Raw genomic sequence first — 23,912 nt, 5'->3', positions numbered from 1 at the left:
AATTCTTCTTTTTCAGTTTCATATTAATACTTCCCCATGTGTATTTCTATTAATAACTTTAAAATAGAAAACTTAAAATTGTGTTTGAATCCCTTATCTTTAATATGCTCATATACAGTGTTAGTGACTACTTCTCTTCTGACCTCAGACAGATGATTACAAATGCAGTGTTTTAATCTTTGATTTGTTTTCCCCACATAATATGCTTGGCCTAAAACACATCTAGCCAAATAAACAACATTTCGAGTTTCACAGTTACCATATGAATTTAATCTATAGATCTTCTTATCAACAGGGTGAACAAAAGTCTTATCATTATTTATAAAACTACAAAAGATACATCTACCACATTCAGAACTTCTTTTCTTATTAGATTGTGCCTTACTATGCAGTAATGTTTGTTCTTTATAATATAACATCTGTTTCAAAGTTTGATTTTTCTTATAACAAAAACCCGGTCTTTCTTCATTTATCATACATAACTCTGGTATATCTTGTTAGATGTGCCAATGTTTCATAATATTTTTTTTAACATTAGCAGTATTATGGTTATATGTAAGCAAACATATAACTTTATTATGTGTACGTATAGTGACCGCTTCATCTTGATTATTCTCTGAGAAAGAAGGTTTAGCTATCATAGATCTGCATCTCTTAACCTCCGCACATATTTTTTGTACTTTCCTCTTATTGTACTCGCTATTCACAAAATCCGTAGTGGTATTGTTTAACTGTACACACATGCTGATGGGGGGTGGTATACTGAGAATGGTATTGACTGAGAATTGCAAACTATGATTATAAAAACATCTATATGATTTATATAAGCTTTAAATAGTGGGACGATAATGGAAAACTATGAAATGCATGATCATTCGTGGACGAGATGCTGTAAGCATCAGTGATGCATGAGGACAGTTGCATATGTGAAATTATGTATTTAAATGCTGTAAAACATATGTATAACTTCAAAGGATATAGTTACAGCTATTAATTAATTATTAGATAAAATAACAACATGGCTATCAATCCCATAGTCAAGAGGACAGTGGATACAAAGCCCACTGAATTATCCCCTCAAGCTTATTTGCACAGGAGCCAAAACATGTTTATAACAAAATGTATATGATATATATGGGTCAAATAAATATCTGTAACATCTGTAGGAATACTAACGAATATGTAGAATGTTGCTGCATATTGTAGGGATCTATGGGCTGCCTCCGTACCTTGTCAACCTTCCTTTGAATCTCAGCTGTGTTTCTCCGATGCTGGTTATCATAGTGGTGATGAACCTACACTCCAGTATGGAAAATCCCAGTCCTCCATCAATGCTCCCTCGTGATCCGGTTCCACAAATTGATCATAGTGAAGCTCCTAGGCCTGGCTGTCATCCTCTGCTCCAATCCAGCATAGACCTGCAACATATGTGTCATCTCCTCCTCAGTCTAATTGGGCACAAGGACACATTGCAGCCTCCTCAAAGTTGCCATAATGATTTGCAATTTTTATCAAATCTAAAAAAAAAAAAGAATCACAGAGAAATGTTCACTAAGGTACTAATCAGTTTGCAGTTAGCAATGATCTGGTCAGTAAATGTATCAAAAATCAATATCTGAAAGTAGTGCTAATGTCATGTTCTAAGATTATTGGAAGATTAAGAGCATGTGCTACACATGATACCATTTATCAATACCAATTGGGTGTTTAAGTGAGATTCTTGTTTGGCACATAATGGTGTTTTGCATGGATGTGGGCAAATGTGATTCCAAGGACTTCATTTCTGATTAACCTCATTAATTATGTATGGCACAAATGATACTTAAAGTTATGTAAAAACAAGGTGCACTTTGAATCAGTGAGTCTGAGTGAGAGGTACATTGGCAACTAGTGGAATTTCTGTAATGGCAATTAAAACATCTGTTAAAGATATTATCATTTCAAAAGTGCATGTTTAAAGTCATATTTAATATAAATATTAAGTTTTTCAGAAGTTTTCATAATTTCCTAGAGAGAAGTTGTCTTGAAATTTATGCATACAGGTGCTGCTCTTCTAAATTGTTTACTTTAGTCATATATGCAATTGTATAGACAGACATCTTATGCGAATGATAACAGTATATGGATGAGGATTTAGAGATCATCTGCAATTCTTACTAGTAATTCATTGCACTCTGTGGTCTAACTACAGAAGCCTATGGGTTGTGACAGAATCTATATCTAGTATGGGATGTTGATGTTATGGACATTTATCAAATCATGACTCCTAAAATAGTGTTATACCATATTCATATACTGTTATGGATATTCCTTCAATGATGCTACATAACAAAGGTGTTAACAGTACCGTGTCAATTTATTGTGGATCCAAAGGTACTCTGATGCTTTCTATAAGTTAATTGTTAAGTGATTTAGCATTATAATACGAAATGCAAGCAGACTGTGGTGGCATGATGCTGCTGGTTTTGGAGCTGTTGTTTTTGGAACTGTATTCGACATATATGTAATGGCAAGGGTTCTACTCCCAGTCACAGACTGTACAGATACTGCAAGTTATGCTGTATAACACCATTGTTGATACTTTTCACATGTCATGTCAGTATTTCTAACAGATAGTGTAATACAGATGTTTGCATTGCACAGGAATGCATATTGTTTATTTTGACATATGCTGTTGATTCACTTAACTGCAAAAATGTGCTCATCCTTAAGTCTTATCTTGTGTGTATCAATGTTTTCCAAATCACCCACCATCCCAGGGGTGACAACTTTCTCTTTTGGAAAATGACATCATCATTAATGCTGTCCACCAAAGTTGAATTTCTGTAATGGTAATTAAAACATCTGTTAAAGGTAATCATTTCAAAAAGTACATGTTTAATGTCATATTTAATATAAATATTAAGTTTTACAGAAGTTTTCATAATTTCCTAGAAAAAAGTTGTCTTGAAATTACTGTTACATTGTTGTTTCCATAATCTCGAACACTACAGGTACAGCCAGTGGAGGGGCATGCCATGCATTATCAAGTAAAGAAAGATTAAGTATGATGGTACCCACACCTCATTATATTGGTACTGTTGTTTACTGTTACATTGTTGTTTCCATAACCTTAAACACTACAGGTACAGCCAGTGGAGGGGCAAGCCATGCATTGTCAAGTAAAGAAAGATTAGGTATGTTACACTGATATTGTCAAAGCCTTCAACAATGTTAAGCACACATGATGACTGTAATCTTTGTCAATACCCCTTCTGGTGTACAATTGCAATGTACATCACATGAGTATTTTACTCCATATTACTGTGTTCTATATGTGATGCTGTCAGTATTAGTTTTGATAACCACATGACTGTGCTTCCTTTCTGTTTACTTCGCCAATGCAGGATCCACAGTACAAACCACAACCTCTACACAGCAGGATTGCTCACGTGCACATATGAATGCAATGGGCATGTTACACATTCAGTCTTTTTTAACTGTGCTTACCTGATACATGACATGAATTATATGATCTGTAATGACTTTTTGTTCCCTACAATAACTGAAGTTCAGCACAGTGGATCAAACAACATCCCATGAGAATATGCCAGGTGTATTGCTATGTTTTATGCATCACATATGTCATGTATGTTGGCTGGTCATGTTAATAGATTATGTACTTATGGTATATACATTCTGTGAAACATTCATACATTAGACTGAAAGTGAAGTGAGTATTGTTTTTAACATTGCAGTGAAATATATATGCCAATTGTGTTTTATATTTATCATATGCTGTAGGCACATTGTCCTGATCTGTGGGTTGGTATCTTGTAACACATCAACTATCTGTATCATCCAGCAGCCCATCCAGTGACCATGATGTTGTTCATGATGAGTATCACCATGGCATTATGGCCTCTGTCACAGAGGACCTTGAGTTGTTGGAGATTGCATCTCTGAAGCTGACACGGATGTTGCACCAGATGAACTTCAGAGGTGGAGACCCAATTGTCGACGGATTCAAAGGATGATGACACAGTGGAAGTTGAACAGAGAGGAAGTCATTGATCAACATACTACAGTTGGGAGCACTGCTGCTGGCATATCCACACAACAACCAGACACAGGTCATTGCCATAGATGTAGGCAGGCAGATGTTGGACACAGCCAAATGTCAGACCATGTGCACCTCCTGCTCCAGGCAAAAAATATGGGCACAGCTACACCATCGTTCAGACGTTCATTCACTTGCCCATACTACAGATCATGTGGCACACCAGCTACGTGTCATGCGTGAAGGACAAAAGTGCAGACATGGTGAGATTATGGCTTCCTTGACTGCTCAAAACGAGAGACTGCTAGCTGTGGCATTGTCAATGGAAACCCTGGCCTCTATGGTACTGCAGCAGTGTCATATTACTAGCAAGATTCTGTGTTCCATGACTATGCGCAGAAGATTGCAACCTGTGAGAGGCAGGCCACCTGTCCACAGAACCACCATTGACCATAGGAAATCCCTGTTCATGGTCCAACCTGCACATTTGTTTCTACACAAGAGTTTTGGATGACATTTTTATTTTGTTTAAAGGGGATATTTTAGCAGTAAATGATGTGTTAGAACATCTGAATGGCACTACTAACTTTTTAAAATTTACAAGTTCTTTTAAGGAAGACTATATTCCTTATTTAGACATCTTGCTAGTGAAGGATAATATAAAAGAATCCTATTCACCAAGAATTTTCCATAAGAAAACTTACTCAAATTCAATGCAGCACTTCTCTAGCTCTCATCCCCTTCACCAAAAAAGATCAGTAGTGAAAGGTCAGCTAGTACATGCAGCTAGGATGGTCACGGAAGAAGTACATTTTATTGAGGAATGTAGGACTTTAAGCAAATATTCTTAAGGAGAGGCTACCCTGAACATTTAATTATAGAACTCACATAAGAAGTACAACAAAAAAGAAGGAGGGGAGTTTACAAACCAATTTTAGGTTTAGTTAACAACTTTGGGGTACTGGATGAAACTATTAGTAATGAGGTTTACTCATGTAATTTTGGGAATGAGGAATATAACCCCATTGTGACTTTTTCTTCTAGTTTTATAACACCATTTAGTACCAATGTCTATTGCATTAGAAATATTTTTACCTAGAATTGGAAGCTTTTTTTCATTTGATGATGAAATGACTAACAGGATAGGGGAAATACCTTTTGTAATTTTTAAGTAAGGCAGAAACATTAAATCACTGTTGGAAGCAACTAAGTATGTAACAGTACGAACACCAGGCATGTTTAAATGCAAAGCTTGCAGTCTTTGTAGATACATGACATCAGGGTGTACTTTTACAATTCATGACAAAATATATAGGGTCAATGGAAGGTATAATTGTAATTCTAAATCTGTGTGTGATTTACCTTGCACAGTGCCAGGCATGCCCAGCATACTATAAGATCGATAGAAAATTGAAGGAAAGGGTACACAAACACATATAGTATTAGCAGGGGTAAAAATGAGAATGCCTTAGCAAGACATTGTGCTAGCCACCCTGGCCATGTATTTTCATTTAGGGTGATTGAATAAATCAACCCAAATATAAAAGGTAGCCCTTTCCCCTTGATGTTAGAAAGACAACAGGTATTATGGCAGTTACGTCTTGATTCGAGTAGAAAACCAGGCTTAAATGAAGTGATTTCAATAGCTTGTATACTAAAATTGAGAAGCCTCACTAGGTGAATTTTTGTGTGTTTTATTTAATTATATTTTTCATGTTAAACTTATATAAAATAATGGATGTTCATAGTATAATTAACAATATAGATGTTTAGCATATATATATTCAAGATTAAGGCTGACTGTTGTTTGAAAGCTATTTTTTCCTTTTAATTTTTAATTTTAGAATAGAGTGGTGTGTGGTTTTATATGTATATCCATTTACAATATGTGGTTTTGGATTTTGCTTCACATATATAGTAATTTAAATATGAACACATTTTTTCCAGCTATACCTAGGTTCATAGGTTCATAGGTTGGTACTAGGCTATCTGCCCGAATGCATTTATAAGCCTAGCCAGAATGTGTTGGCTTTCGCCGCCCCCTTAGATTAGTTCTCTGTGCCTCTCTCCAGCATTGCCACTGAAGTGATCCCTGAGGTAAACTTTCTGTTTCCCATCCACTCGTCAAGGTTTCTTTTGAAGAGTATTAGCAAGGAGCTCTTCTTGTTCCAAAGCATGGGAAGTCTCTGGGGCAGGAATCTATCCCTCCAACATGTCCTATTTATTGTTGTGGTGAGGTTTAGATCCCTAGAGCGTGTGGCTCAAGGGGATAAGGTTTTCTTTAGGTGGAGCATGTCCATCAATTCTGGGTTGGTCATGGACTTGTATGTCAGGCAGAGATCACCTCTGAGTAGGCAGTATGCAACCGAGTAGAACTGGAGTTTTTTCAGTCGTGCTGCATAGGGCATCTGTTTTAGGCCAGTGATCCTCTTGGTGAGGTACTTCTGTGGTCTTTCCAGCTGTTGCAGGTGTCTTGTAAGGTACATCCCAAATGGGGTGTTGTACTCTATGATAGGTCTGATGAGTGATAAGTAGAGGAGCACAATGACCTCTTTTGATCTGGATGCAAACCCTTTTGTGATTAGGTAGGCCACGTAGAAGGATTTTCTAACCACTTTGGCAATGTGATTATCAAAGGTGAGATTACTATCTACTTGGGTCCCCAGATCCCTTATTATGTCTTCTGTATTTAGGGGACTGCCACCTATGTGGTAGTTTGTGGGTACTTTGTTTTTTCCAAAGGGGATGACTATGCACTTTTTGGCATTTAGCTTGAGGCCATGATTTTGACACCAGGTATCCATCTCAGTGAGACCCTTTGGAGGATGTCTGTGTCAGCCAGAGAGTCAATTATAGCCCCTAGTTTGCAGTTGTCTGTGAACTTGGTCAGCCATAATCCTCATGTGCTTGCCTGTACCTCTGAGAAGTATATACCGAACAGGAGGGGTCCTAGGACTGAGCCCTGGGGAACGTCTTTTGTAAGTGGTTTAGAGATGGACCTAGCTTCCGCAATTCTCACCATGTGGGTTCTGTCCGTGAGCCAGTTGGCAACCCATCTTGTGACATAGGGGTTTATGCTCAGGTTGGTGAGCTTGTCTATAATACCAGAATGGGGAATGTTGTTGAAGGCCTTAGCGAGGTCTAAATAGGCTGGGTGTACCACCTTTCCCTCTTCTATAGCCTTGATAACTGTCTCAAAGAAGTCCACCAGGTTTAGGAAGCATGATCTGCCCTTAACAAAGCCAAACTGGGTAGGGTCCATTGTTTGGAGGTTCCCAATGTCTCTGTTAATGAGTTCCATGATGATGCGCTCCATATTCTTGCAGATCAAGCTAGTCAGGCTTATAGGGCGATAGTTCCCGGAGTCTGTTGTGGCTCCACCTTTGTGGAGTGGAATAACTGTTGCAGTGCACCACTCTATGGGTATGTAGCCTGTGGAGGGGCTGAGCTTATGTAGGACGTAGCCTGGGACACCATCTGTTCCCATTGATGCTGTGTTTTTGGCTTTGGAGAGGGCTGTTTTAACCTGAGTGTCTGTGATTTCAGGGACTCTACATTCTTCTGGTATGGTTATAGGCCCTTTTGGGGGTGAGAGGTGGGTGAAGTTTGCGCTGAACCTGTCTGCCAGGATGTTGGCGATATCAGTTGGTTCAGTGTATTTTGTGCCATTCTGCACTAACTCCAAGCAGATCTGAGTATTGCCACTTAGATTCTTGGCAGAGCCAAAGAATGCCTTGTGGTTATCTTTGGAGTCCTTGGCAATTTTTCTTTCAAAGCTCACCTTGGATGATTTTATGAGGGATCGTAGTTTCTTGCTGATACTGATAAGGGATGTTTTCCCTTCTTGGGATTTTACTCTTTTCTGTACTAGTTTCCTCCTTCTATTGTATAGCTTGTTTATGGCAGGAGTCCACCAGACTGGTTTCATTTTCCTGGAGGAGTGAGTCTTGGTTTTGCTTGGGATGGCATGATCCATGCATTCTTGTAGCTGCCCATAGAATGCATTAGTAAAGCATTTTGCAGCTTGGACAGTGTTATCCTTCAGCATGGGGGCTTTGAAACTTTCCACCTCAGTCTTAAGAATGTGAAATTTTCTTTTTTAAAGTTTTTCACGGTGATTTTCTTGTCTGGGGGTGGAGGCGGAATATGGATATCCAAAGTGATTTGTTTATGGTCAGATCTAACCAGTGAGAGGTTGACCTCTGGTGTGGAACACTGGTCGCCCATGTTGGTGATGACCAGGTCCAATATGTTGTCACCTCTGGTGGGAGTGTTGACCAGTTGAACCTGGGTGTTTGAGTTTATAAATTCTAGGAAAAGTTGGGCAAGAGAGTTAGTACTTGAGTAGTTCTCCCAGTTAATGTTTGGGTAATTGAAATCACCCAATATTAGGGTGTTTGGTAGGACATTTATGTTTCCCAGTGTTTCCAGAAACATGGAATGGGGGTCCTGGGACATGGTGGATGATCTGTAGCAAGCTACAATTTGAATTGCAGTTTTGCCCATTGTTAGTTGCAAGTGGATGATCTCTGAAGCATCATGCTGTGCCACTAACCTGGAGGTGTGGGTATCCTTGATGAATATGGATACGTCCCCGCCTTTTGTATTTCGGTTTGGGTTCTGTGGCCAAAATCTATGGTATGAGGTGTAGCCTGGTAGTGCTGGGGTGCTCTCTTGAGTTTTAAACCAGGTTTCTGTTACTGCACATATATTGATTTTCTCCATACTTAGGAGTGCCTCGAGTGCATGCATTTTGAGGATTAGACTTCTGGCATTGAGTAGAGTTTTTTGTTACTTGTGCTGTTTTATGGTGGTCAGTTTGTCTTTTTAGCCTTGCCTAAAAAAGGCACTATGGGGATGGCAAGAGCCTTGGCCAGTATTCAAAAGCCTAAAGGTGATAGGTGCAAGCCATCTCTAGCGAAGCAGCGTGGCTTGTTGAGCATGTCATCCCAGGCGGACAGACACTGGATCCCCTTTGAATGACACCAGAAACTTAGCCAATTGTTGAAATCGAGAATTTTTTCTTTATACCATGGCATCATTGTTGGTGAGGGCAGGATGCCCTCAGGGTCAGGGTCATACCGGCCTGGGCTAATTGATCAGAGAGCTCTTCCATTTATCTCTTCATGTAGTCCAGGGAGGAACGGCTCAGGTCATTCACACCAACATGGACAATGACAGAGTCATATTTGTACTTGTTCTGGAGTGATCTGAGTGTTTGTGTTATGTGGCGGATCCTGGCACCTGACAGGCAGCTAACAGTAACCTTCTCCTTATTCAGCCTAGTGAGTGGGACATCAGTGTGCCTGATTATAGAGTCACCTATCACTAGTATGTTGGGTATGTTATTTTGCCTTAAGGGCTGTGATTGCATGGCACACTGGTTTTGTGAAGTATGTGTTTCATGGTTTGTGTTGAGGGGTGGAGGTTGCTTGGATGTTTGCTTTGAAGGTCTGTTGGTTTTGCAGATTTTTATTTAGAGCCTCCGAGTATGTTTTCATGTATTTATGTGTGTTTTTTGCCAATGCTGGTTTAATGGGTCTATGTAAGACTGGTGGTGTGATGCAAGTATTTCCCTTCTTCTCTTGACTGTCTGATCCAGTCTTGGGTTGAGAGAGATTAGCTACTAGTTTGGCTGTATAACTGCATCTCTTGCATGTATTAGTGTTTGGTGGTAGGAGGGAGGGGTTGTCTGTGTACATCAGGCAGTTGTAACATTTCCTCAAAATGCCCTAGATTCACCAGTTGGATTGGAGAGTACACCTGGACCTTTTTAAAAAAATAGCTTTTTTTTGCTTAAATGATGAATCTTAATTGATTAATTGAATTGAGAACTATGTGGCACAACCGATTGGTTAGATTTGAATGGAGGGAAATGGTTGTGTATTTAATAATGGTGCCTGTTACTTGAATTTGTCTGAAGGAGTCTGGTCTCTTGACCCGACGAAAAGCGCTTCACTTTACTGGTTTAAGTTTATTAAACCTTGTTTGTGGATTTGGAGCCTCCTTTGCCTCTTTTCTTGGTTTGCCAACCTGCACAGATGTCAAATCCTGGCACATCTGCTGAGGTCCCACCAGTCACAAGGCCTTCAACTCAAAGTCATGCTCCTTCATCTGAACATGTTGTGCCCCCATCTATCTCCTCTGTGGAGCAAACAGGGCAAGATGTGTCTGTATGTGGTCATAGCAGGGTGAACTTTGTTATGAGATATCAGTGAGGTTAACCAAGACTATATCAAAATGTGTCCAACATTGTAGTAGACATAGTTGACTCATTATTTCAATACCACTGTGATGTGATATGTGTTTCTGAAATAAAAATGCATGATGTCATGGGTGATTTCTTCTTTTTCATGTTATGATATTGTACAGATATGTAAGTGAAGTACTGATGTGTGTCCCTTATTGCTGAACTTACAGTGACAAAACAGAATGAGTGTGTATGCATACCTAAGTCGGTTGTGCCCAGAGTTAATGTTTTTATTTTTGACACATTTGCATATGTTCATGTTGGAATAGGTTAGTCTCATGTTATGTGTGATGCTCAGCATGTACATCTAGTGGGTACTTTCTATTAGATGCAATGCATGTTGCAGTTGTGGGGCAACACCTGAACATCAATGTTTAATCTGTGCATTCATGTACATGTGGCTTGTCATGACTCAGATGTATGGGTCAGACAATGCTGTGTTGCCTGGGCCTGCACTTGTGGTCACACCCTATGTTGCCTACACCTGTGACTTCTGTCCCCTATGTCCTCCTGCCCCTCCTCCAATAACTGGGGGATGTCCTCTTCAGACATTTGTGGTTCTTGAGGTAGTTCACCCACACCTGCAGCTGGAAGAATGCCATGTGCTCAGGTTAGCATGCTGTGTAGCATGGCACACCTTATCATCTATGATGCCTTCTCAGGTGTGTATTGAAGTGCAGCCCTGGATGTGTACAGACATCTGAACTTAGGTTTCAGTACACCAAACACATGCTCTATAGTGTTTCTGGTTGTTGCATGTGCTCTATTTTAGGTCTCCTAGGAAGGGTTGGACAGATCACGGTAATGCGTTCATTAGCCATGGCTCAAGAAGATAACCACAGTCACCTACTGGGGGTGTAAAAACACTTTTGTTCAGACTGGATATTGTTGACAGGGGGATACTTCAGTTGCAACTCAGCTGTATTTCCTGTACTTACCCGGTAGCAGCCCCTCAGGTATTTCACCTTGCCGGAATCCAGCCCTTAGTCCACTTTCCCCTCCAAATGGCAGCATCATGGACACTTTCTGGATGTGTTGCCATGATGTTTGTTATGCTGCCATCTGCTGCACACACAACCTTGCAGATGATGGATGGTCATCTCTTTCTGTTTATGTATCAGCCAGATTCTGGATGTACTGGTGTCTTGATAGGTATATATATGTGATCTATTGCACTGAGTACATGGGGAAAGTTTGCAGTGTTGTAGAACTGGTGCATTACAGTTCTCTGCTCTGTGAGTGTGCATGGGAAGTGTAGGTAGTCATCCACCTTGCTGCATATTGCTGCCATGAATTTGGCTAGGATACGACTGGCAGCTGTCTTAAACTGCCAAAGACTCCCTTGTGTGTCTCTGGAATGTTCCAGATGTGAGTATACTCAGGCTGACACACCAATTTCAGGGGGAAGAAGTTTCCTCACTGGGTCTGCACAGGCATATGTGGGAAACATGTTATAGACAGTCTGCACCATTTTTTTGTCTAGTTGGTATCTGTCAATTCTTTGCTGGTCTGACAACTAGCTTAATTGCAGTCTTGCTCTGACTCGAACTGGCTGCCTTCTAGGATGCACAGCCTCATCCTCATTTATGGCTTGCATCACTGATGCTTGTTTCAGTATATTAACAGCAGGTTGCACTGTTATATATATATTTTTTAGTTTTGCTACAGATTTTGACGTAATCTGTAGTGTTTTCCTGAAATCCTTGGGGTCCATAATGTATGTGCTGAGAATTTTGGTAGTGGAGTTGGCGTAGCTGTTTGTCACATTTGAGTTGTGTTGCATGTGCAAGATGTGTTTTTGAATCATACTAGCATTCATGGAATTCCTAATTATCCTACAATGAATGCTTAAGTAGTCAATCTGCCTTCAACAGGTACACTGGAATCTTCTTTCAGTATCCTGTATATTATTACACTATCAAATAAGTAAACAGTCAAACAGAATAGAAAAACTACTTAATGAATAATGTTGTTGTTGAAAATGGTCCTTTTTGACATGTTCACTTATACTTCATCAAATAAGTAAATAAATAAACAGAAAAAATACAAATTAGTAAGCATTATTTTTTTTTTTATTTGTCAGGAACATTCATTTTTGAATTCTCTGCATCTCAGAACTACATGAATCATTCAGTCTGTCAGACGAACTTATAATTTTTTTAATTAGCACTCCAAATTACATTTTCCTGGATTGTGCATAACCATAGGGATCCAACGTGAATGTGAGACTTCACCCTTTAGCAGAGAACCCACATGACCCATTAGGATGGGCTTTGCCCAAGGTTCATAATTTTCCATTTTCCATGAAAATGGACATAATCCTGGTAGTGAATAATTTAAATTCACTCTCTGTTAAGTAGTTTGAAAAGGTACCGTGCAACAGATGAGTGAACAAATTAAAATACCTCAGAGATGATCTATTCAGGTTATTACTGTTAAAAAGTAACTTCCCTACAGAACAACACTACCTCATTATTTGCATACTTGTCACCTTTTATTTCTTATATCTATTTCTGTGCTATGTACATTAGAGGTCATTTTGTAAAAACCTGCACAATGGTATGCATCTAACAAGTCTTTAACTCTTTAAGGACATTTTGTCATTCAGAATATCTGCTCTTAAGTCCCGTGTCTATGGCATAGGAGACAAAGCCCTGACTATAACCCATATGATCAAAGTTATATAATGGCTTGGGCATTGGCAGAGTTATGTATGGGAGAGTGAGACCGCATGGTTCACACTAGCTTTCTCACACAGGGGTGAGTGGAACATATAATGATCCTGCCTTGCCAAGCTATTCCCGTGCAAGTGAAGACTTGCCTAACAGCAGTTGCTTTTGAGGTTTGTGAAACTGGCATTTCAAACCAGCAATGGCAGCCCTTGTAAGCTGGTGTGTGGGACACATGCACATGTCAGCGGATGCTAGGGAATGTCTGTGTGGTGATGCAGGTATTTATGTCAGCCATCTGGAGGAGAGCTAGGAACACATAAACCAGTTGCTGCATGTATGACAGCTCCCAGGAGGGCAATGGAGGGGGATAGCATTCAAAAAATAGATGGACAGGCAGACAGACAGTCCTCTGCTTTCCCATAAATATAAGTGTAGTCTTTATTGCCAGCCTTGACCTTTCATTTGAATATCTGTTATTCTCATCACAACCCTCAATATCTTATCTTATCTTAAGAAATAGAGACAAATTTAAAAACCTGAGAAGAAAAGGTGCACAAATCAGGGCAGTTTGTAAATATTGCTCTTATTTCTTTTTTGTTTTCTTATTTGTTTATTTATTTATTAATTTATTTGTGTATGTATGTATGTATGTATGTATTATGTATGTATGTATGTATGTGTTTATTTATTTATTTATTTATGAATAATCAATATAACAGAATGTACTTTTTGTGGAAAGGGTCTATTGATATGAGTCTGATAAATGATTACCACAGTTTTAATGGCAAACATTTAGCTGAATGACAGGGACTTTGATATATAGCTTCATAGTATACCAGATGTCAGATGTTGTTTACGAGATTCTGCACACAAAAAATCTGTGTGCCTGTTTAGCATAAATCATACTTAGATGTAGGTATTGCAGAGTTTACCTGTGGCTGGTGCTGTCAAGAAGGAAAAGACAGGATGACCAAACAAAAGCACTCATGGATAAACCTACATTTCCATTATCAATGATGTGATATATTGCTATTATCCAATGGTATTATTTAAAAATATATTACCTTGTTTCAAAACTAATGCCATTGCATAACAGAACATAATTTCTTTTCTGTCTCTACTCACTGTTATAAATCTCTGCAGATGTCATAGCAGAGTACTGCATGCACAGCTGCCCTTGAATGTGACAGCACTTGCACAGTACATCAGTTTAGCGCAGTTACTCTCACTTTGTGCATACAAGTAGTTGCTTGTGTTTGAAAATTGTGTCACACCTGTTTATATATATTTGATAAAGCCAGAAAATGTTTTGCAGCTCCAGTGATACAATATACAGCAGCAACTAGTACGCAGGTTTAAAATGTAAGGACCATATTTTTGTTTTATTAGCCGCAAGTCATCTGTATATCAGAGTGGCTAGTAATCTGCTGTTTCTGAAAAATGCTGGATTTACCAAAGGCAAGCTGAGTGGATGTGTCTAATCAACACTTACTTTTATTTTAAGTAAAGGAGTTCTTATCATGTAATTACTGATATATTACATGTGGTTATACACAGAACAAATAGCAGACATCTATCAGGAAATTCAACTAGAAATGTGAGCTCATTTATGTATAAAGCTTTCCCTGTAATATTCTAGAACACTATTACTTTTTAAAAAGGTGTTGAATGAGACTAGGACAGTGATTTAAGAAACAGATCAAGGATTTTGCACTTAAATTGTATGTATTTGTTTGTTTATTTATTTACTTATCAATTATTTTTACTGACTGTGTTGGTAGGCTGGTTGTCAGACCATTTTCTGCCATGACCTATGCCTGTCAGGCTGTTAGAAATCAGTTACTATTTTCATGGATCATATAGTAAGTACAGTGAGTAACATAAAGTGTACATAGGCAAGAGGTATTATATGTAAATACAGTGCATACACGATTTACAATGCTGTGTTGCTATAGAATGACTATTAATTAGGGCCTATAAATTAGGACGCCTCCTGTATGGTAGGTGTGGAAGACCAAGAGCTTCAAAGCCGCTGAGTAAATGCCATCCTGATGTGTGTGTGCATGTGCGTGTGTGTGTGTGTGTGTGTGTGTGTGTGTGTGTGTGTGTGTGTGTGTATGTATGTGTGTGTGTGTGTGTGTGTGTGTGTGTGTGTGTGTGTGTATGTGTGTGTGTGTGTGTGTGTGTGTGTGTGTGTATGTGTGTGTGTGTGTGTGTGTGTGTGTGCGCGCGCGCGTGAGTGGCTGCACCTGTGGTTAAATGGTGACCCTGGAAGAGTCCCCCCAGAGTGATACCTCCTTAAACTAAAATTGAGGAGCCAAAAAAAACTCATTCAAAATTCAAACTATTTAAGTACCTGCACATATGTGGGAGCACTTCAATCACTTAGCTGTGCTTGAAGAAATGAGTACATAACCATAATTCACAGTGAAAATATAGCTACAAATGTTATCACTTTTTATGCAACCATCAATAAATCAATAAATATATCAACTTGCTTGATCCTCCATTTTCAGTCGAGACACAACAAGCACTTCCATGGTCCACTTCAAATAGTATGGCAAAATATTATTGATAAGGACATTTATTCAAGTCTCCCACTATGAACTTACATCCACAATGCCATAAATAGATGCACCGCAACCAAAGTTTGGATTGGAAATATTCATTAGCTCTCAAAACTTCATGCACCCCTAGTCCACTTCTACAACAAGCTGCACCTCCCTTACTTCATCTCCCTTATTCCATCTATCAATATGTACTCCCCTACTTACTCTTACCACTCTTTACCTCTTAGTTATCCACCATTCCTACCTCTACAGCTCCTTATTATCTCTTGCTTCCACATTCTGGCTATTTGTTTCCTCATTCCCCCTGCCAGCACTTTGAGTTCCTCCTAAGTCCAGCTTTTTCCTTGTTTATAAATCCTGAACAAGCAAAGTTCCCAACATTCCTATATTGCCTTGCCATAAATTATTATCCTTATGGCCCTTGACTGCCCCCATAAATTTCAAATACTGCCTCATAGAACCCCAACATATAAAGGTGCTTCACCTCATACTGACCAAGCCTCCAGCGCTTGAAAACAGGTTTGTAGCCCTCCTTACATACACATACTAGAGCTCCATAATATCTGTGAATTAGGCTTACACATTCAACTTCTCTAGGTCCAATTTCTTTTAATGCACTGTCATCCATCATGTTTCCTTCCATATCTCATCCTCTTCACAGTGACCATTCTTATTTATCCATGTTTTGCACTCTTATAACACCCATAGCTTTTATATCACTTAATTACTTATAAATAATACTAAGGTTTCCATGGCTGATCTTGCTGTTCTTTCTGCAGTCCTCCTCCAAGATCTATATCACTTTGTTGAATTGCTATTCAGCGAATAGCCATTCATCAAAACTCTTATCAAAGTCACTATTTATCGAATGGCACATTTTTCCCAGGGCAAACCAGCAGTTGGCCACCATCTGGAATTTGCCCTTTCTCCCACTGTAGTGAAATCTCGGAGTTGGTATATTTAGTTGGCGGTATGCTGCCCCCCCCCCAATTGGGGGTGTGGGGGGGTGTAGTTCCCCACCTTGGTAGGTTTTAAATTTTATGTTTTTGTTTTTATGGCTGCTTGGCTGGATTACCGTTGGTTGCCTAGCTAAATTTTCACTTAAAAAGCCATTCAATCATTAGTGGCTTCGATAAACAGAGGTTCTATGAATGTCTATTCACTGAATAGCAATTCAACAAAGTGATATAGATCCCCTCATCCCTCCTTATCTTTCCATCTTCATCGTCAGCTACTTTTTCTTTTTTTTCCCCTTTCTCAATATTTGTCTGCTCACCTTAGCTATTGCTCTCATATGCACTAACTAATCCCTTTTTAAAAGGCCACAGTAATTTTTCAGATCCTCAGAATGTTTCTGTCCTTTCCTTTTGCTATCCTACCATAAGTCACTCATTTCTGTAGCCCTAAACCTTACTACCTTTCCAGTATTTTGCCTACCTATTCAGGTAATTCTTCTTCCAATATAAAACAAATACTCCTCTAACCTTCCCTCTTCCACCACTTTACCCGCACATTTCTAATCTTTTGATCCAGCAAAAGCATCAACAAAACTTACTTATTAACTAAAGTAAGAAATTCAGTGTTATTTTCTTTTAAGGATAAAATAAGTTGTGCCCAAGGCTTAAGCTCAAAGTTGACAAAAATATATATTTTATAATAAACTGAGGAACAAATGCTTACAATGATGCATAAAACCAAACTAGAAAGGATACCCCCTACACCCTGCTAATAAAAATGTTCTAGTCACTTCCTATGCAGACCTCTGGCATTAAACTCATATATTTCACACTGTTGTCATCATACATATTTGCTGCATGCTTCCTCACCCTTACCCCACAAACACAGCCATCTTCTTCATACTCCTCTGATGTCAGATTGGAATAAAAGTGAACAAACAAAATGCCACAATGACATATTTGGGAGCAGGGAAATTCTTTGAAGTTCAGGTCATCAAACATTTTTGTTAATACAGACATAAGCAATCAAAATGCATTTGATCACTAAATAGCAGTATTACTTTGTGGGAGGTCATGGTACAGTGAGGAAAGGGGATTTTTACTTTCTCCACTGCTGTGCAATCTTAGAGTTGGTATATAAAAGTAGCAGGGGCTATGGGGGAGCAGGGTGGACTGTCCCTGCAAAAAAGTAAAAATATATATTTTTTATTCCTCATCTATTTTTTCAGATATTTTGGGTTTCAACCTAAAATTTTCATTGATATGAGGTTCATAGAGTTTGTCTATCACAGAATGGTAATAACTTGTGTTTTAAGTTTATGCTCTTAAAGACATATGTATACACAACCTGCCTTAACACTAGCTGCAAAAGATAGCCACTGTTTTTTTTAGGAAAGTGAAAAATATTAACTACATTAATACACTGTAGCATGATGTGAACTGCCTTTATTCAAGATATAGTGACCTTCTGTACAAACATCTAAGGCTTGATTATAAGAAAAACTAATTAATTAATGACCACACTGTCCTCAGCCAACAAAAGTTATAGGAAACTTCTGTAAACACCTCTAAGCAGGGTTGAAAGATGGAGCCCTCCTACTAAGTCTGTCTAAAAAAAACTCATACAGCTAGACATATGGACTCACCAGCTGATCAGAAAGCTCAGAGGGTTGATGTGTTCTGTGATATTTCTACCTTATTTTTGAAAACAGTTACTTATTAACTTATTAACTTTTTAGTGCTATATAGAAGAGTTGAGATAATATTGGTGATATATTTTTTTACACATACAAACATGCACACACACACACACATACACACACACACACACACACATTAGTCACTCTCACTGCACACCTGCTTACAGGCAAATTGGAGGAATGACAATTTACCTATTACATGTCTTTGAGATATTGGTAGAAACCAGTTTATCTGAATAAAACCCACACAAAGACAGGAAGGGTATATAGACTCTGCACAGAAAGAGCCACAGTCAAGAACTCAACCAGAGAGCCAATCAGTGTGAGAAGGTAACATTACTCTCTGCAACACAGTGCCAATGATCATTTGCTTTAATGTATATTCTGGCCGTTCAACCAAAGATAACCACTTTTTGTGTTCAGTGCTGAAATTCAAATATGATGAAAGGTGAAAGAAATTATGGCCAACGTATTACTCTTAGATGCACTACAACAGCCACGACTCACCCACCACCCCCTGCACACATACCTGTGTAAGTCACAAGAGCAATAATTTTACCCAGATATCAGTAAATACACTGTATGAGTCTGCTCCTGCTAAGCCAGATCAGAGACTGCTTAACCATGATCAGACAATAGCATGGGTGTCACCATTATCCACAGTCAACTTCTGTCCCCATCAGCCACTTTATTGGCTGTGTAAATCTCATATAGCTGATTAGAATTTCAAAAAGATGGCACTGTAAAGTATTTCAACTTGTTTTAAACAAATGTATACCTGTCTTGAATAGTTAACTTGATTATGACAGTGGGGTCACTTTCCTTGACGGTCACTCCATTCCAAACTACAGCCAGTGTTGACTTGTATATCTAGTGTATGACTGCAGTTCTCAATAATTTGCAAGGAAACTGAAAATGTTATGAAGGACAGTCATACTTCTCAACCTCTTAGCTCAAGTATCAGGTGCAAAGCCAAACTGACTATGTGACAAAGACCCAAAATTAAGGGCATATTTTACATTTTACTGTTATACACTTACAATGATTTTTGCATAACATGCATTTTCTGAAGGATATGATTCTAAAACTCAAATAACTGTCATTATTTAGTTATACTCCAATCTTAAAATTTTAACAAAAAATAAATTTACAAGGAACAGACCATTAGGTAACAGACAAAATCATAGACAATCTTTAAACTCGGGGATAGTTGAGACCCATGGTGGACAGATCAAAACATGAAACAAAATTCTCAGAGCTGAAGATAATCTTTAGAATAATTGTGTTCACAATGTGACTGTTTTTCAGAATGGAAGTACCAGTATGTTACCCTAACCTGATAGTCGCTCTCTAGATGAAGTGCACTGATGCCCAACAAATTTTGTGGATCCATGACACCCCCTAAAAAGTTCCTTTAAACATTCTGTTGGCAACTGGCAACACAGAGTGAGCAGCATGTGACTTCTGAAATGTAATTTGGTCATAAAAATCAGCTGACAGCGAGCTGATCCTCACAGTTCAATTGTATTTCAGAAGTTATGCTGTCAGTCTACAAAAAAGTCATTTAACACAGTTGATAAGTGAGCACTAATGGGGAACTTCAGCTCTCCTGCACCCATCCTGTAAATTTGTGACTGAAGACTACACCTTCCTACCCCATTTGATTTTCACTGCTTTCTTACCATCTTCCTACCAAATCCAACCCAGATGACCATTTTATTACATTTTAGCCTCTGTACTAAGATTACAGCCTTCATGTACCTTCTGAGGTCTAGCATCCCCTGCCCTTTCCCCTTCATCTGACCTCATTTTGTTCTCCATTATTCATTTCCCTCCATAAAAATATGTGCTGCTAATCTAGCCTCTTGAACAGACATGAGTTTAATTTCTAAAAACTTCCTTTACTGCTGTGTGATTCTGAGCAACTGAAATAGCCAGATTTCATTCCCTTGCCCCTAAAAAGGGACTATGTATACAGTGATCTTATATCATTAGCAAATGTTTTTTTTTTTTTCATCCACAGTTTTAATCATTGGATTAGTTACCCAGTGCCTCCTCATATAAATAATATGAAAGAGTATCATAATCCTTATCAAATTGATCCACCCTTTCATTCTAAATTTTCCTTATTTCAGTCTCATATTTTCAAGGCAGACCTGTGCCATAAGCATAGAGAAGAGTAGCACTGCCATATTTCCTTGACAGGCACATTTGGGATACAAGATCAAAGGCATATCATACAAACTAAGTTATTTAATTTGTTCTAGAGCTGTTATCTGTACCATTGCAATGCATCAAAGGGTGGTTAGATTGACACATATTAGCTGCTCACATAGTTGTTTCTCTGTCTGCATTAACATCTGATATTGACTTTATTTCCTCTACTGAGAAAAAGGCTATGCTTGATGATGGTGAAGCAGCACAATGATGGTGATAGTAGATGTACAGTATCACAGACTGAGGGAACAGTACGACTATCAGATGTTTTGTCTGTGGTGCTGCAGCACACTGATAGTGAAGGCAGCTGTACAGTATCACACACTGAGGGAACAGTACCACTGTCAGAAGTTGTGTGTGTGTGGTGGTGCAACACATTGATAATGATGGTAAACATACAGTATCGCAGACTGAAGGAACAGTACCACTGTTAGAACTTGTATCTGTGGTGCAGTAGCAAAATGATGGTGATAGCAGCTGTAGAGTGTCACAGACTGAGGGAACAATACTGCTTTCAGAACTAGTGTCTGTTGTGCTGCAGCACACTCATACTGATGGCAGATATACAGTATCACACACTGAGGGAACAGTACCACTGACAGAACATGAGCCTGTGGTGCTGCAGCACACTGAGAGTGATGGGAGATGTACAATATCACAGACTGAGGAGAACAGTATTGCTGTCAGAACTAGTGTCTGTGGTGCTGCAGCACACTCATAGTGATGGCAGATATACAGTATCACAGACTGAGGGAACAGTCCCACTGTCAGAACTTGTGTCTGTGGTGCTGCAGCACATTCATAGTGATGGCAGCCATACAGTATCACAGACTGAAGGAACAGTACCACTGTCAGAACTTGTGTCTGTGGTGCTGCAGCACATTGATGGTTATGGCAGCCATACAGTATCACAGACTGAGGGAACAGTAACACTGTCAGAACTTTTGTTTGTGTGATCCAGCACACTGACAGTGACATACAATTTCACAAACTAGGGAACAGTACCACCGTCAAAATGTGTGTCTATAGTGCTGCAGCACACTGATAGTGATGACAGATGTACAGAATCACAGATTGAGGGAACACTACCTCTGTCAAAATGTGTGTCTGTTTTGCTAAAGCACACTGATAGTGATGGCAGATGTACAGTGTCACAGATGGAGGGAACAGTACCACTGTCAGAACTAGTGTCTGTGGTGCTGCAGCACATTGATGGTATTGTCAGACATACAGTATCACCGACTGAGGGAAGAGTACCACTGTGAGAATGTGTTTGTGGTGCTGCAGCACAGTGATAGTGATGGCAGATGTACAGCATCACAGACTGTAGGAACAGTACAAGAAAAACACAAATAGCAAGCTTCACAAGGCAGAATCACAGATTTTTTTTCCTTCACCACTTTATTTGGTACCTCGGCCTTTCGCCTTCAAAGAATAATTACATTCTAGTGTTCCCTTCCTTTATACCCCATTCAATATACACACATTAACTTGTGTGTGTCAAGTAATTTAAATGTTAAGAACATCTGTGAATTATTGGTTCTTCCATTAAATGATACAGTTGATGTTGGAGTATTAACTGAGGAAAATGCCCTGGGGGGATACAGAATGATATGACACATGTTGGTTTGAATAGTAGTGAAGCAAATGGTGTCATGGATGTGGCTAATCCGACACTGTTTGTCTCAGGAAATGAAAATTGTGAATTTGTCTAGTTATGAGTTATTTGCAGAATTAACTAGGGTTTTGGAACTGGGCCCAAAATTTGTGCCAACTAGATTTCCAAGTTTGGCTAATTTCATAATTGATGTGAGGAGATTCTGCAGAAAACTATACCTAAGGGCATTCTTCAAGAAAAATTAGTTGAAAGAAAATGAAAATAAAACTGTAGTGGATGAAATTAATAATGAAATTGAAGATAAATTGTTAAATGTGAGTATTTATGAAACTGAATTTATGTTAGAAATGGAAAAATGGTATGAAGATGTACATGAAATGATGAGAATGCATATTTAAATAATGAATTTAACACTGGGTATGGACTTTTAGAAGTGCCCAGTGAAGCATGAAATAAAAGTAAGTTTATGCCTCCAAAATCCCCCATGTGCATTAAACTATATGAAACTGTGGTATGTGGACAAATTGAGCAAGAATTTGAGCAATTTTGTAAGGAAAGAAAGGAATATAATTTGTCTAAGGAAGAGTGGAAGGAACTACAAGAGATGAGGTTGAAAATGGACAAAGTGGTCTTTCGCCAAGCTGATAAAGGGGGAAATTGGGTAGTGATGAGTAAAAAAGAGTATGAAAAAATGGTAATGGATTTGGTTGGAGTAAGAAGTGAATATGTAGAACTAGAGGTTAACCCTAGAGTTAGATTTAATGAGAAATTTTTAGACATATTGGAAAGGGGAGAAAGGCTAGGGTTCTTTACTAGTAAAGATGCTCAAAAAGTATTTAGGAAGGAACCTAGAGACCCCAAATTCTTTGCACTACCCAAAATACATAAGAATTTCCAATGTCCCCTGGGGAGACCCATTGTCTCGATGTTAGGCTCCTACATGGAGAATGTGGGAAGGTTTTTGGATTTCCACCTGAAAAAATACTTAAGTAGAGTGACATCACATATAAAGAATACTAAAGATTTATGTGACAAAGTGAGTAAAATAAAGTGGAAAGAGGATTATTTTTGGGCTACAGTGGATATTAAATCCCTATATACTAACATCGAGACTAAGAGAGGTCTGGAAGCTATTGGTAAAGTTATGGGAGAAGGACCACGTAGTTACTTTCTGCTATTTCTGCTTGAGTTTTGCTTAACCCATAATTATTTTAGATGGGGGAGCAAATTCTTTTTGCAGAAAAAAGGTACAGCAATGGGGGTGGCATATGCCATAATATACATGGGGGGATTTGAAAAGGAATTTGTATATCAGAATAAATACTTTATTGAAAATGTGATATTTTTTGGAAGATTTATCGATGACTTGATATTTATTTGTAAGGGTGATCAGGGGAAATTTGATGAGTTTATGGTAGAACTGAATGGAACCAGTCATGGGTTGGAATTTATGTATGAGGTGGACCCTAGCAATATTAAGTATTTAGATATAGAATTGTATGTGATGGAACTAGGTCAAATACAATTCAAGCCTTATAAGAAAGTCACAGCTGCAAATAATTTCTTACATGCAAGAAGCATACATCCTCCTCATTTGATGAAAGCATTACCTTTAGGTGAGATGAAGCAGGTATTTTTGAATACTTCTGAGGAAAAGTTTAAATTAGATGTTTTACAGGATACAATTTTGAGATTAAGATCTAGGGGATACCCTGAAGGGGTTATTTTAGATGCTAAAAAAACTATTTTGGGAGAAGGAAAAGAAAGAGACAGAAGCAAACTTGATTCTGTGGTGCTGCAGCACACTGATACTGATGGCAGATGTACAGTATCACAGACAGCGGGAACAGTACCACTGTCAGAACTTGTGTCTGTGGTGCTGTAGCACAC

This window comes from Protopterus annectens, chromosome 3.part1 (assembly GCF_019279795.1).
Source record: "Protopterus annectens isolate FY-2018-M chromosome 3.part1, PAN1.0, whole genome shotgun sequence".
Lineage (NCBI taxonomy): Eukaryota > Metazoa > Chordata > Ceratodontiformes > Protopteridae > Protopterus > Protopterus annectens.
The sequence above is the reverse complement of the archived record's forward strand: the minus strand, read 5'-3'. Positions refer to the sequence as shown.